At 41.7% G+C, this 16,893-nt stretch overlaps 1 protein-coding gene across 1 annotated transcript in view; it reads right to left on the reverse strand.

Moving 5' to 3' along the window:
* TLN2 (talin 2) overlaps positions 1 to 16,893 on the reverse strand; it is a 434,110-nt gene that overhangs the window by 252,103 nt on the left and 165,114 nt on the right. Inside the window, exon 4 of the mRNA XM_014535497.1 lies at positions 4,048 to 4,123. The gene's annotated coding sequence lies outside the window, so the exon portion shown is untranslated. The remainder of the gene's footprint in view (positions 1 to 4,047; positions 4,124 to 16,893) is intronic.

Below are 16,893 nucleotides of genomic sequence, written 5' to 3' on the forward strand. Positions count from 1 at the left end.
GGCGGGGGGTGGGGGGGTGGGGGAAGTGAAGGAGTTAGAATAAGACATGTTGCTTTTCTATTCTGTAATGTTTTCTATTTCTAGCCACTTGCATACTTGACTTTGACTGATATTCTTTTAAATAAAAGATCCTTGATAACACGATTGTTTAGATCAGTAGGATTTTACTCAAATTTTATCAGGCCTTACAGTGCTGTGGGGAGACCACTGCAGCTGGACTTCCAGTGTGTTTACTTTATTTTAATCTTAGTCAAGTCATGTTTAAACTCTACAAGTGCACTAGCCATTTTATGATTCTGAAAAGCTGTCCAATTCTGAGTTGTTGTAAACAGAATAAAATGGCTCTGATGATCATTCTAGGTCCTCAGAATATAGGACTTCACAGAAAAAAAAAGAAGAAAAAAGTGGTTCCAAAAGTTTCACATTCCATAGTAGAAGAGTTAAATGCAGGCACGAGCATTCTAGAACATTTGAGTCTATGAAATCCAATCAATTATTAGACAGAAAAGGCTCAAATCTTGAGTTCTTCAGGAGGGCTTTTTAACATTGGAAAAAGATTAACTGATAAGCATAAATACCCTAAAAGCTCAAGGAAGCAGCACATTCTATTATGCCCCTGGATAAGTATAATTATGAGAAACAATCTGGAAAGTGTTATTGTTGTTGTTCTGAAACATTTACTAAGCACAGACAGCAGAGTGAGGGCCTGGCACATGTCTGGGAACCCTGATCAAGGAGATGATGCTAATTAGCACGATGCTAATTAGGACTCCCAGCCACTCAGAGAGCCAGCAGTGGGGGAGCAAGTGGCAGTGTTTACAGTTAACAAGCAGAGCAAGCCAAAGAATTCAGCTAATGGAACATGGCAGGAAGACACCAGTGCATTGCGGATTACATTTTTTTATGGAGAAAAGTAAGCAAGGAACAACTTATCTTTACTGACGTCATTGCCTTTAAGTGGCCGATACAGAATGACAAACAGCTATGTAGACTGTGCTTTAAGTTTTTATGGAATCAATAGCTTCCCTAAACAACAGTGGGAACTAAAAATTCCCAGAGAGCCAAAAACAATGTTTTTCATTTAAAATCGGGTTTTAAATATTTTTCTTACAAGCCTGCAAGGAAAATGGAGATAAGTTCAGAATATTGCATTTATTTTCAAATCTGGACTATGCCACAAGTCATTAAGCAAAATGCAAAACAAGTCATTTATCATAAACCCCCACCTCCCTCTACTTATTCATGCACACACTCTCTCATATGCCGACACACAACCCTTTAAAGCATCATGTTTATTCCCCCGAAGCATGGCTGTCTCAAATTCGTAATTGCTCATCCCTACAAGATCTTACCAAGCATGGCCTGGCCTTCTGAGAGGCTCAGAACATGATTGATTGATTACATTGTTCATTCATTAAATTTTATTCAGACTTGGACTGGCTCAAATCCCTTAAAGCAATTCCCTTCCTCTGGTTTATGTCAAAATAAAAGCTCCTGCTAGCATTTATTCATGTCTTTAGACACTTTCAGAAAAGTCAAGATTTCAGGTAATCTCTCATGTTCCTATAATTTTAAGACAAACGTTTCTGTTGTTGACATAATTTCTTCCCAAAAAGGGTAGTGAGATAAATAACCCCCCAGGGGGTGGGGGGAAGGGAAGCAACCCAACTGAAGCATATAAACCAGAGAGTGAACCCAGAGTTGGTTGATAGAGGGAAAGCAACCAGGTAAGTCTGCCAAATTTCCTGTGAGTTCCCCAGAAAATAGGCATGTAAAACAAACAAAAGCCAGAAATGGTTCAGGGAGGAATTCTAAAGGACTGAACCACTATATTCCAATCGATGTAGACCCTGGTAGAACGTCACAGAACTTCCAGAAGCAGCCAGGATTAGGCAGGCATTTTGGAATAGGAGGTATGGTTGCTCCTCCCTCACATCATTTTACTGTCCTAATAATTTAGCCCATTATCACCTCGGTCCTCCACCCACCCTACAGCTCACACACATCCCCAGGGAGAAGTACAAGGGAAGGCTAGTTTTCAGTTCTGTACAGACCCACAGCATAGAAATCCACCTGACATGCTCCTCTCAGATCTGAAAACTTGGGAAAGGCTTATGTTTCTGTTTCCTATACACTGTGCCCAAGCCCTTCAGCCAGACCAGACCACCTACCATCTTCTGCAGGTTCTCAAAGGACATCCACAGAGGATCCCAAGGCAGGACATCTCCTTTCCTCTGCCCTTCCCCATGCCTCCGAACTCTTGCCTGTGACCTCCACCCCTCCATCCCAGCTTTGTGCTCCTGGCACTCGGTTTTGGATGGGTCTCCCTAGAGATGGACATTCAGCCCACCTCACCCCTAGCTCTCCACACCCCCACACCACAGGCAGACACTAATATGTGAAATACCACCTCACCAGAGGTGGCCTACAATAGTGTAAAGGGAAGATTCTCTATTCTTTGCTGTCAGTCTTCATTTTTGCATTGACTGCAAGGTGGCTCACAGCTAAATTTAATGTTCACACGAATGAGCCACTTTTGTTTGAGTTTCCCAACAGAACAATCCCTCATCTTCTGCTTGACCTCTGACCTCTCTTAGTTCCAGCATGCTAGCTGTCACGGCATTTTCTGGAAATAGCTGATATATATAACTAGAGTACATCCCTTTCCAGTTACAGAAGAATGACACCGTTTTGGAGGCAGACGACTCCTTAGCAGTCATATACCCCAATATTTCCCAAATGCCAGCCCTCGGGCCAGTTCTGGCTAGTTCACAGCTAACTGGTCAGCAGAGACAGGACAAAGAAGCAGGAAAAGAAGGGCGTTTTCATCATGCTAAATACATACAGCCTAAAGACAATTTATGACAGCCTACTTTTTTAGTATTAAAATATTTCTTCCCTCATGAAATGATGTTAGTAGACGGTACTTATTTTTTAAAATAAACCTTTAATTATGAAAAATTTTAAACACAAAATAGAACAATATGCAAATATGTAGTAAACCCTCCTATACTCATTCAGCTTTAATAATCATCAACTATGTTTATAAATAGCCACCCCAAATATAGTAAACATTGGTCCTGAATTTTTTTCCCTATTCTACAAAATCTATAAGCATGGAAATAACTAGGCTGGGCCAGCCTATACATTTTATGGAGACCAGCAGCATTAAGTAATCTGTCCTCAGCTGTGCAGCTGGTCAAGTACAGAACTGGCACATCTGGTGTGCCAGGACACAGGCTTTGAGAGTAGAAGCCAATCCTTTTTCACCTGGCAGACTGCAGTCGAGGCCTGCCCCAGACCCACAGTGTAGATGGCTTCCTTCCCTGCCGTTGTTATTTCTTACACACTGCTTGAGATCATGCAGCCACAACCCGGACAAGCAGAGGGAAAAGCCAATACTCTATAACCAAAGTTCACTTTACCTCATGCTAGAGCAGTGGTTCTCAACCTTCCTAATGCCGCGACCCTTTAATACAGTTCCTCATGTTGTGGTGACCCCCAATTTCATTGTTACAAATTGAACATAATTAAAGCATAGTGATTAATCACAAAAACAATATGTAATTATATATGTGTTTTCCGATGGTCTTAGGCGACCCCTGTGAAAGGGTCGTTCGACCCCCAAAGGGGTCGTGACCCACAGGTTGAGAACCGCTGTGCTAGAGCAATCGCATGCCATCCCTGGAGAGCTCCAGGAACTACCACGCAGTTTCAGTGCAAATATTATTGGAAGTTTCTACATTACTTCCTTACCCAGCACTTTAAAAAGGGGGGTTTATGAAGCAAACATATGTGAATAAATGAGAATTCATACAATAAAGTAAAAAACCAGCTACTCACCCCCTCTTATAACCACCCACCATTACCCCACCAACCAACTACCAGGTGGAGTATTAAATTGAAAGGGAAGTAATAAGACCGGGCAAGTACACTCTGGCCTTACAGAACCATGGTAAAAATCAAACAAGAAAGTATAAGTGATGATATTTTAACACTTTATCAAACTTTAAGAATGAAAGGCTGTATCTTTTTTAAAGGACTCACCTGAATTCTCAGTTTATGGAGAGTCGATTTCCCTGAATATATCCTGAAGCATCAGAGAAGCCTTCAGCAGCAATAACTAAAATAATAATAAAAGCCATCAGAATCAAGTAATGTTACAGACATCAGTGTTTGGGGAAAAAATCTCAATCTATACATTTGGTCATTCCCCCACCTCTCCCCCCGCCCTCACTAATCATGAAGGGAAATAACTCAGGAAACAATGAATTTCCGCTGCAACACATGGGCTGGGGATATTCTTTACCAACAGGGAATTAAGGTCCCAAGACACTTATTTCGAAGACCAAAATTATGTTACTGTTGGCAAAGAGGCAAAACACATTATTTTCTTCCCTGTAGTAGAAATGCTTAATGGCTTTGAATTTAAACAAAGACCAGATATATACATCGCCCTCCCTACCCCCACCAAGGTTTAAAACAAAAACCCCAGGCATTGCAAATTAACCTACATGAGCTCTTCTGGTCTTGTTCACTTTTTCCCTACTTAGTTCCTTTAACACGTCTGTGAAGGGGTCCTTTCTTGCTTCAACTGTTCCCACTTCATCCCCAGTTCTCCGAGGAACTGAAAACTGACTATTTAACACCTTATTCCTCAGAAACCCAATTTGAAGCAGAGAATCACCATAATCAATTGTAGGAATCAACAAAATGAGCCAGCCACAGCTAATAAGCACAGTCTGAGTGAGAGCACAGATGAATCAATGAAACAGAGTAAACATCCAGATATAGAACTATCCCTATATAATCAGATCTGTGTAGGTAGGCATGTGAGGCTAGTTAATAAATGGTGTTGGTTTGCTCTTTAGGAGGAAGGAAAAATATAGATCTCTCTTCATACTTATGATAAAAATAAGCTCAAAATAGAATTAGGTGAATACTAGAAGAATACACAGATGAATGGTTTTATAATATAGGGCTAGAAAGGGCCTTTCTTTTTAAACATGACATCATGACATTAAAATCTGAAACTATTAAAGGATTGAGATATTTGGCTGAGTACATTTTTTAATATTTCAAATATATGAATGGTAAAAACAAATCAAAAGTAAAAATGAGAACACTTATATTTTGGTTAAAAGGTAAAATAAGACACACTAGGTAAAATAGTTATATAAGAAATTTATAAAACGTTGCTATTCTTATGCAAAAAAAAATGTTTTAAAAACCAGTAAGTAAATTAATACTCCCCTCAAAACGGACAAAGCAAATTAAAAAACTTTCTATAAGAAAGTTTACTCAACTATATTAATAATGAAATAATTCAACTCTAGAACATTGAGACTTATTTAGCACCTGTCAAACTGACACTTACCAAAGATTGACAATAGCCAATGTTATAGAAATATCTCATAATGTAGCCACTTAAGCAATTATGTCAGCATGTAAAATAGCATACTCTTTGACCCAGCAATTCTATTTCTAAATAAGTTACTCAAAGTAGAAAAATTAATATACATAGAATTGTTTATAATTATGAGAAAATAAGTAAATAAATGTCCTAAAGGTCCACAAATAGACATGTTAAATAAACTACATGGACACTGAAAATCATGGAGGTTGCCAGAGGCTAAGACCAACAACTAGTTAGCATAATTATGCAAGAAGTCTGCTGGAAGGCTCATGGACTTTAATATTCAGCAAGGGCTGAAAATCAGCATAATATGCCCTGCTTTTGGCTGAATGGCTGAAGGCAATCCCCTAACCCAGTGGTCGGCAAACTCATTAGTCAACAGAGCCAAATATCAACAGTACAATGATTGAAATTTCTTTTGAGAGCCAACTTTTTTAAACTTAAACTATATAAGTAGGTACATTGTTATTAACTTAATTAGGGTACTCCTAAGGCTTAGGAAGAGCCACACTCAAGGGGCCAAAGAGCCACATGTGGCTCGAGAGCCACAGTTTGCCGACCATGGCCCTAACCTGATCATCATTTTACTGTTTACCAAACTTTACCTTTGATATGCCTGTTTGCTTTGGTAAAGGGCAAATGTGTATTCTAGTAAATAAAAGCTAATGGGTCCGAGAATTCAGAGAGCCTCTCTGCTAGAGAGTAAGGTCTCCACCTGGCTCCCCCATGCCTTCTAAATTTATATGTCTTGTCTAGTGTATCCATTTGTGCGCAGCCCCTTCTCCAGACCTTGAACCCTACCCGCAAATGGATGCAGGTCTATATGTATTCACAGGTCTATATGTATTGTTATGAAAAGGCATCTATGATATACTTCTGAGTGAATAAAACAGGCAAATGACTGTAAACAGTTGATTCCGTTTGTGTGTGTGTGTGCAGGTCTATGTGTGTGTGCACATGAGAGAGTGAGTGTGTGTGTGTGTGTGTGTGTGTGTGTGTTTTCCTGGATGTCTAGAAGAATGTTTATCAAAATAGTTATGATTAGCCCTGATTATCAGAATTTTAGAGAATATTTGTGTGTGCAGCTATGTGTGTGTGCACATGAGAGAGTGAGTGTGTGTGTGTGTGTGTGTGTGTGTGTGTTTTCCTGGATGTCTAGAAGAATGTTTATCAAAATAGTTATGATTAGCCCTGATTATCAGAATTTTAGAGAATATTTAGTTTGTTTATACTGTAGAATTTCATGTAATGAACCTGAATTTTTTTCCAAAGAATACGATTGAGCTATTTTTAAATCTCATGCTCAAATGTAAAGTGATAAACTGCATAGATTTCTACTTTCCTTCTCTGTCAGCTTTTCTCTTACTTTAGTGAGGTTTGTGTCACACATGTGCTTGGGGAGAACGCTCATTACAGAGTTCCCTTCCTGATCTGCGGGTCCTATTCACTCCCCAGGGCTACTTCATCATTGCCTTTGAGTTCCTAAGACATACTTGTATCCTTATTATAATTCTCTTTTTACTTAAGCTAGCTCAAGTTAATTTGTTACTTGTGACCAAAGGAGAACCAGTAATACAGTGCTTTTTATTTTCCACCTTCTCAAGCATTCCATCCCATTTGAAAACACATAAATAGATCCTATCATCACATTGATGAAGATTTACAATGTCATGTACTGTTTACAACTACAGATGAAGTAATCAAAGCAAGAAGCACAAAGCTAGTATAACAAAGGCAAAAAACTATTTCAAGAGATAGCCAAATTCCTTCTTGACTAATAAGAGAATTGGTGAAAATAGTATTTGAATAATAAGAACAAAAGGGACATACTTGTCCAGATGAACCATTTCTATGGTTAAAATATTCTCCATTATAATATTTTTAACCACTCCACAGATTTCTTTTTATTGGGTTATATTTATATGTGAAGAGCTTTTTTATTTCTATTTGGACTATAAAATACAGAAATGTATTCCCATAATGGGGCCCTTTATATTCAATTTATCTCCAGCAAACAAATATATTTTTCACATTTTCCTATTTTTATAGGTTCTGAAATTCCATGTCATACATGAATCCTCATAACACCATAATTACAAACCTTGTTAAAGAACCATAATCCCTTGTGGATGTACAAATCCCTCTGTAGGTGTGTTAATGTAAAGTACAAATCTAGTTAATTCCCTGTCACCTCCTGGGGGCTCTCCCTGCCCCTCAAAATCTCCCTCGATGGTGATGGACAATGGACAAGAACCACTACCAATTTCAGAGAGGAGCAATCACGAGGCTTAAAGTAACTCTGTCTCCAGAACATAACTCAAACAACCCACCGGGCTACTAGGGCCAACCCTCTGTTCTGACCCCTCCTCAGTGCAAGGGGATCTTTCTCATTGGATGGATGGGGAGCCAGCCAAGTCCATATTTGAGGCTGAGATGTATTAGGATTTATGAGACAAAACACTGCATTTAGGGGAGGCAATAACACAATGGTTAAAAGTAAAATGATTGATCCTGGTTCTGTCATTTACCAGTCATTTGGTCTCGGGGTGCATTAGACTCTCTGTACCTCAGTCTCCTCCTCTGTAGGAATGCCCAGCAAAACGGCTGGCGTGAGGATAAAAGGAGATAATGTACCTAAAACAATGAAGAGTGCTTAACAGTCAAACACAGTCTTGCTTGAGCTCCAGCTCAGTGGGAGCAGGGATGAAGCACGCCATTGTTTGCAGCCTACAGAACCCGGGGACAGAATATGTCCCTGTGCAGAACAGTTAATACTTACAATGCTTATTTTAAACATGACCCTTCCAATTAAATAGAAGGTGCCAGGAGTTTGTTATTTAAAAGAACCTTGCCTTAAATTAGCCTTCTCCAGATCATCAAAGAATAAATCATTTGGCAGCTCCCACATTATACCTTTTCTGGAGTATTTCAAGAAGCATAGATGTGACCAAAAAAACACCAAAAGCTATTGGCTAAAACACCTATAATCAACCGAGGACATTAGGGCGGGACTTTACTTCTGCATCCCAGGTCACCTCCTACTTGCTTGGGAAGCTTCAACACACTTCTCAGAGTCCCAGATCACTCGCCACCAAAACAGAGATGGTAATACTCAGCTATTTCAGATGTGGAAATGAAAGGAGAGAGTATAGGTCAAGTTCTTAACACAGTGCCTGGAGCCCAGTAAGTGTCCAGTAAATGGTACATCTACTATCAACTATCATCTTAACCACATTAAAGAGAGAAAAAACACATTAAATAATGTGATTAAGAACACACAAGGCACTTCCTCACAGTGAGGGTGTTATGGACTCTTGAGTTCACTTAGCATGATCCCCACAGTAATGAGGGGCCAAGCTGAAGGGGACCCGAGGCAGCAGGGGGGTCTGGAGCTATACAGGGCCTGCATGAGGCATGTGGCTGAAATCTCACTGTGTGGTACAGGTCCCAAGCGACCAAAAACACATTTGCCCTAAGATTTCTTCAAAAGGCAGGGAAGGGTGCAACACCACATTCGAGCTTTGCCCTAACACCTTCTGCACAAGCATAAAATCAGAAGATGGGCCCATGTGGGCATCATCTCAAGGAATTTTGCTGCCCAAAGTTAACAAGAGTGCTTTTATAACATAAGGCCAATTGAAGCAGAAAAAATCCACTAAATCTAGCTAAATCAATAAGCCAAGTATACCATTCTTAGCTTGAAGTTATCATTAACGTTTGACATATTACTAATCCCTCAAAATCATGAAATCTAATAAGGAAAGAAATAAACCAGCTAGTGCTTCAGTGGCTAAAGATAGAAAGAACCAAAGAGAGAAAACAGGAAGAATTTTTAAAACAAAATTCTCCCAATTTTCTCCAACTTCTACCATTTGCCAATGGTAAATGGTATTTTCTCAGAAACCTTGAGAAATTTCCCACTGAAAGTACTAGTACAGCTGAACGATTGCTATCCAGCTCTGCTAGGTCTGAAGCTCTCTGATTCAAGGGGGAAACGTCCAATTCTCATTTCCTGGCTTCTGTTTCCTGATTTCCCAGCTAGAAGCTGAGTGCTAGGAACTGGGCCCAAAAGAAGCTCAACAAAGCACAAGCTTGAAGCACCAATGCCCAAGGCCTTCGGAGGTGAGGGCCTTCGGAGGTGAGAAGAAATACGCCACCTTAGCCTTTGCAGGGCCAGGAGAAGAGCTCCAGAGACCCCTCTGGAGTCCTTTCAAGGCAGCATTCCAGCAAAGGAGGAAGTAGGAGGTGTTACAGGCAAAAATAAAAATAAAAAAATAAATTCTCTTATAAATGTGGGAAATGCTGGTTCAAACAAAATTAAGGAGTTTCTTTAATGCAGAACATTTTAGACGCTTTAGTATGATAATGTTGATGATGAATAAATGGCTCCTGCCTTATTTGTACAGACTTCTTTACTTTCAGGGTCTATGTCTTGGGACAAGTGCCACACACATCACTTTGGGGGGAAAAATAATGTTATAATTAGTTCTTTTGTGCAAAAGAGTATTGAAGGCTCACTGTGTCCCACTACACTCACAATTACATAACTTAGCCCAAAGCCCCTAAGACAGTGGTTCTCAACCTTCCTAATGCCACGACCCTTTCATACAGTTCCTCATGTTGTGGTGACCCCCCAACCATAAAATTATTTTCGTTGCTACTTCATAACTGTAATTTTGCTACTGTTATGAATCGTAATGTAAATATCTGATATGCAGGGTGTCCCATTACACTCACAATTACATAACTTAGCCCAAAGCCCCTAAGACAGTGGTTTTCAACCTTCCTAATGCCACGACCCTTTCATACAGTTCCTCATGTTGTGGTGACCCCCCAACCATAAAATTATTTTCGTTGCTACTTCATAACTGTAATTTTGCTACTGTTATGAATCGTAATGTAAATATCTGATATGCAGGATGTATTTTCATTGTTACAAATTGAACATAATTAAAAAATAGTGATTAATCACAAAAACAATATGTAATTATATATGTGTTTTCCGATGGTCTTAGGCGACCCCTGTGAAAGGGTCGTTCGACCCCCAAAGGGGTCGCGACCCACAGGTTGAGAACCGCTGCCCTAAGAGATCAGTCAGTGGTGCCATGTTAGCGCAAAGTAGTGCGAACTGGTTTACTAGGAGGACAAGAGAAATGATAGAACTACACCGCCTTACTTCGCTCTGTCTTTATATGTTTTTCACACCTGGGAAAACAGAGATGCCGTTAATTCCTCCTTGTTCTATACCTCAGTTTCCCTTCCCTCAAAATTTTAAACACACTTATAATAAATCGCAATTAGTAATGTGGGTGACTAGAATGTAAGCTTCATGAGAAAAGGAACTGTACTTAGTACAGGACAGCCCCAGCCCTTAAACAGTGTGGGTACAAGAATGCCCCATAAATATTTGAAGATGTGAATAAAGGAATCAATAAATAAGTTTATGTAGGTGTATCATTAACTCATTTTATAAACTGGCCAAAATATATATTCTACAGTCTTTTATTTTCAGTTGACTTTGAAATGCTCATTCTAAAGCAATTCATCTTTCTTTTTCTCAGAAAGTGTTATTTTTTCTATTTCACTCCCATCATAATCTCCCATCCTTTGCAACTCCACCACCACTACCCCCTCCCCCCCACACACACACACGCACACACACACAAAGGTATTCCTTCTTATGACTTCTGGGTTAGAAGGAAATTTCTGTCTCTAGACCTAGTACCATATTCAGTACATTATTACAGCCAATTATTTTCAATAAAAGCCAAATTAACTAACATTCAAAAGACTAGGAATTTCAATTAATCAGAACTACACAGCAGTTCTCCTTTGGGAGAAGGAAGAAGAAACACATTTATCTTCTAGAAAGCACCTATACACAAATAAGCTTTTATCACCAGTTTGCTGCAAAAGGCAACTGAGCATGGAATACAGGTATCAAGAAATAATCTATACCATTAATTTCAATATTCTGAACATAATGTTTAAAATAACCCTGAGAGCCCTGGCCAATGTTGATCAGTGGTTAGAGCGTTGACCCTTGCACCAAAGGGTCGCAGGTTCAATCCCCAGCCAAGGTCGGGGCGCATGCCGGAGGCAACCCAATCGATATTTCTCTTTCTCCTCTGTCTCTCTCCCCCTCCCTTCTTCCTTTCCATTCTCTCTGAAAAGCAATGGAAAAAATATCCTCGGGTGAGGGTTAACAAAAAACAAACCAAAAAAACCCTGAGATGTTGCAACATCGTCAAATGAACTAATAAAAAATGTTTTTTGCTAAACTCAATTCACTATGAAAATCTGACAACACATTTTAGAAAAATTTGCAACAGTTGTTTGTTTGTTTTAAGGGAAGGGGGTGAGAATAACAAGGAAATACTGCTCGAATTTGGTCATTCGGAAAAGTCAATGAAATAGATTTTCCCCACCACCATGCCTCCTACAAAGCAGGTAGTGGCCAGGGTGTTCCTATTTGCAGTCCCCAAGTTTTGCTTGGGCTATATTTCCATCTACTGCAGCTTTCTGGCCCAGTCCCAGCTGTGTGCCAGCTCCCTCCACCACTGGAGTAAACAGGCTAGGAAGTCAGCTGAGTTGTATCCTTGGCTCCCAAGGATATCCAGGACTGCTACCTTACCTCCCACCTGCCCTGCCCCAGCATCCTGCGCCCCAGCAGCACCGAGTCAGCACTCCTTGAACCATGCACCCTCTGAGCTCTTCCCCTGCAGTGGCCTTTGACCTCTAGTCTCCCATGCCTAAAATGGCCTTTCTGCATAAATGTCATGATACATTTGTCCAAACCCATACACAGTAATGTACAACACCAGGAGTGAGCCACGCTGTAAACTACAGACTGCATGATGATGCTGTGTCAATGTAAGTACATCAATTGTAACAAATGCTCCACTTAGGTGCGGAATGTGGACAGTGGGGAGGCTTTGCGTGTTTGGAGAATGGGCGTATGGGAACTGTCCATACTTTCTGCTCAATTTTGTTTTGAATCTAAAACTGCTTTAAAAACAAAATCTTAAAAATTATAAACAAACAAAAAGTTTAAAATTCCATTAAAAAAACAAACAAAAAACATGAGCAAGAAGTGAAGGGTGAACCCGGGCCAGTGTGGCTCAGTTGGTTGGGCGTCGTCCTGCGCACCAAAAGGTTACTGGTTTGATTTCCAGTCAGGGCACAGTCAGGGTTGTGAGCTTGATCCCCCAGTAGGGGGCGTGCAGGAGGCAGGTGTTCTGCTCTCACATGGAAGTTTCTTTCTGTCTCTCTCCTTTTCTCTCTAAAAACAAAACAAAACAAAAAATGAAAGAGAGAGAGAGAGAAGGAAAGAAAGAGAAAGAAGTGAAGGGTGAGATACAGCAATGCAGGAGCCCCCCAGGCACCAAAGCCAGAGAACCTCTCATGGGGCCCTGTCCACGGCAGGGCAGAGCCTGAGGAGAAGCTTTGAGTGAGACAAGGTGGGCTTGGCTCTAGGAAGCAGCGATGGAGGGCCTGAGGTCCTCCTGGCCAGCTAGAACCATCACTTGCATATACCAGAGTCGTCAGGTTGAACAGCGGCTGCCCATGCAGACCTCCAACCTGCTAGAACAACCCTGAGAAGTTACATCCTCCACTTCTATTCTCACTGCCACCTCCACCTTGAATGTGAAGACTACTCCCCCATGCCAGTACCTGGAGAACTGCTCCTACAGTGAAAGAAACTATCCAGCCAAAGATCATGCGGAGAGAATATGACTTCCTCAAGGGTGAACCACCTGGTTTTCCTGACCAGTGGGAAATGCATCAACTGTAATGGAATGGCCCGGGACTGCAGCCAGGAGAGGGAGCAGGCATCCTGTTGAGGAGACATGTTAACCCCCTGTGAGTGTGCATCTGGGCTCCTTCCTCCAGCCCCTAGAGCAGCGGTTCTCAACCTGTGGGTCGCGACCCCTTTGGCGGTCGAACGACCCTTTCACAGGGGTCGCCTAAGACCATCCTGCATATCAGATATTTACATTACAATTCATAACAGTAGCAACATTACAGTTATGAAGTAGCAACGAAAATAATTTTATGGTTGGGTCACAACACGAGGAACTGTATTTAAAGGGCCAGAAGGTTGAGAACCACTATTCTACAGAAAGCCACTGTTCACCTGACAGCAGCAGGCTTTATCCCACTCTGGGCCCTCGCAGCTGCCCTTGGGATTCATGCTGTCCTGTCTCCACCCACACCTTGATCAATCTTGCAGGCGATAAATCTTCCTTCGATTGTCCTCATTTGCGTGCGCCTTTGGTCTCCTTTTGACTGAGACGGGTGCACCACGGGATGGCTGTCTGGGATGCGGGGGGAGGACACCGGTGGGGGACGATCCAGTTCCTAAAATACGGCGTTCCCCTTAGGAGACATTGTCAAGCATCCCGAGCTGCTCTCGGGAAAACAAACGAGGTGGCAGGGCGTGGGGTTGTTGGAGAGGCGCCTGGCGCGCCCGCTCTCTGCACAGCTGTCCTGGCTGTCAGACAAGGTGGCGTCCTCTATGGAAGTTTACACACTGTCACTTAGATGAGAAAAACTGATCCCCAGGGAATCGGCAGCAATCAGTGAGTCATCGCAGATGCCACTACGGGGCGAGACAGCGGTGGGCCCTGGCTGGCCCAAAGCCTCTTCTCCTTTCCTTTGGGGACGTCAGGTAGTGTTGGGAATGTGCTGAATTGTGAGTAGCAAAAATTACTAGTTGCACACTTAATCATTGTGAATACTGATCGAGCGCTGCATGCCAGGCACCGTGTGGTGCCCTCCCTCAAGCAGCCTCCCTTCCCATGGTTGCCCCTTCTCTTGCCATTCTCTGAATTTTCTTGTGTCATGTAAATTTCTGCAGAACGTGGCAATTCATTATATCATGTTGTAGTCCTTCAAATGCTGGTTCCACATGACAACAACAGGTAAGGCAGACTCAAGTGCCCAGCACAGAGCCTACTGCTGGGTCACCCAAGGCCAGTAGCATGCTGGTCCCCTTACACTCCAGCTGGGTGAACGTGGGCAATGAGGGTCCTCTGAGCCTCACTTCACCCCATAAAAGGCTGGAACACCTCCCTCACTTCAGTAAAGACCTGGGGTAAAATATGCCTGCAACAGATACCGACCTTTTTCTCCTCGCCATGTGTGATTGTTCGGCTCTCTAACTGGAACAAAATCTCAGTGAGAGCAAGGTCAGACACTCCTTCCCTTATTCCTTCTAGGCATGTTCACAGTATGAAATAGCCAAGAGATGGTTTTAAAATAATGCTTTCTAGTTAATGGCCAAGTTACCTTCAGGTGATAGGGTTTCACAACTTTTCTTCACAACTTCATTCACCATATAAATACTTAAAACGTCCTTTTAAAACATTCAGATATGTATAAAATATAGGGAACATTATAATGAACCTTAAAGTACTCATCCAGCTTCAATGATCAACTGATAACCAGTCTTGCTTCATCCAGGCCTCCCTCTTACTTCTTCCCTAGTCTTCACTGGAGATTACTTTGAAGCAAATATCAGATAGTATACCATCTATGCCATCTATACGATCTATAATAATAAAAGTGTAATATGCTAATTAGACCGGATGTCCTTCCAGACGATCCCGGGGCTGTAGCCGCTGAATGGAGGCAGCCCCTGCGGCTGCAAGGCAGGGATCCAGGCAGCCCCCCTCTACCCCCTGTCTGCCAGGGAGGGATCCAGGCAGCCGCCCCCAGCTGTGAGGGAGGGATCCAGGCAGCTGCCCCCAGCTGTGAGGGAGGGATCAAGGTAGCCGCTACGGCTGTGAAGACCTACTCTTGCATGAATTTTGTACATTGGGCCTTAGTTTCAATATAAATATGTTATGAAGCTAGTATTTTTAATCAGAAAATGTATAATAAAGCTGCTTTCACTTGGAAAAAGGTAAAATTCTATGTCTATCAAATAAAGTTACGACCACCTCCATCTCTGTTTCCCATTGCACACTGGATGCAGGTGACCCAGGACCGACTCAGCAGGGAAGAGTTAGGATTCCTGGAGCACAGGAGCTGGCTGGCTGCAGGCAGGACGTTGCCCACCCATCCCCGAGACCTCTGCTTCAAGGAGGAACCCAGGGGCCTGAGGGCGCTGAGGCTCCCCAGCTGGTTTGCCTGGGCATGACCATGACTTTCTACTTCCCTGTTTGATTTCTGTGTCATTCCCAGCACCAGCTTCACTACCCAGAGTAACTTTGACTCCACTTGCTCTTTATCAAAAACAGAATGAATAAATACATAGTCAAATAGCAAAGTCTTCTCCAGGAACAGGTCTCCTCCCTATTACCCTTGTATTAAAGAGAAAAAAAAATGCAGGTGGCCAGAGGCCTGAGGGGAGGGGGTGACTTCCCAGAGGGCTCACTGCTGTCCTTGCTAAGGTAACCATGAAATCATTTAAAATTATTTTGGACCAAATCATAATTCAAATATAAAGCTACTTGGGAATTGTTCAAATTACCTACCTCACTGTGGACTTGGGTTCTCTATGTCCATCCTACCCAATGTTAAAGCCACTAGCCATGTGTGGCTGGAGAGCACTTGAAATGCGGCTAATCCGAATGGAGATATGCAAGGAGTGCCAAGTCCACAGATTTCAAAGACTTAATACAAAAAGAAAAAAAAATGTAAAATACCTCAATAACATCTTTTAAATTTTGAAATGTTCACACTTTGAAAAAATATATTTAAATGAATTTCACCTTTTTAAAATGCAGCTACTAGAGAATTTAAACTATGTGTCTCGTATTATAGTTCCAGTACGATGCTTCTGCAGATTCTAATTCCTTTCCACAACAGCCTAAATGTGTTTGATGTCAACCCACCATAACTGGAGCTATTTGATGTCAACCCTAGAGCTACAATCCTCTTGGACTTCTTTTTTGAATTATTTTGTATGCCTCCTCTAACGGTTCCTGCCAATTCCATTAAGATTTAAATATTTAATTTTAGTGTTCCAGTAAGACACTCACGGCTACCTTGAGCATAAAATATCACGTAACCACCAGATAGACCCCTTCAGACTGAGAGTCAAAATGTTTAACTGCTGGACTATTAAAAATGAGACTCACAATCTATATTTTTATTTACTTATTTTTTTTTTATTAATCCTCACCTGAAGTTATTTCTTCCATTGCTTTTCACATGCCCTGACCAGGGGCAGGGAGTAAACTGCAACTGAGATACATGCCCCCTGGACCAGGAATCAAACCTGCAACCCCTCAGTGCACAGGCTGATGCTCTAACCACTGACCCACACTGGCCAAGGCCCCAATCCATATTTTTAATCTCACAATCAGAATGTGATAAAATTTTTTCTGTTACAACCTTAGGTGTTAGAATTTCACTGTGCAGCTGAGAAAATATTCAAACCCACATTTCTGCTACAAGAGGAAGGAGAGTGGGGCCTGCTCCATAAACTAGGAGAGCCATTCACCTGCCTATCCATTTCCAGTGGATGA

This window comes from Myotis brandtii, unplaced genomic scaffold, assembly GCF_000412655.1.
Source record: "Myotis brandtii unplaced genomic scaffold, ASM41265v1 scaffold144, whole genome shotgun sequence".
Taxonomy (NCBI): domain Eukaryota; kingdom Metazoa; phylum Chordata; class Mammalia; order Chiroptera; family Vespertilionidae; genus Myotis; species Myotis brandtii.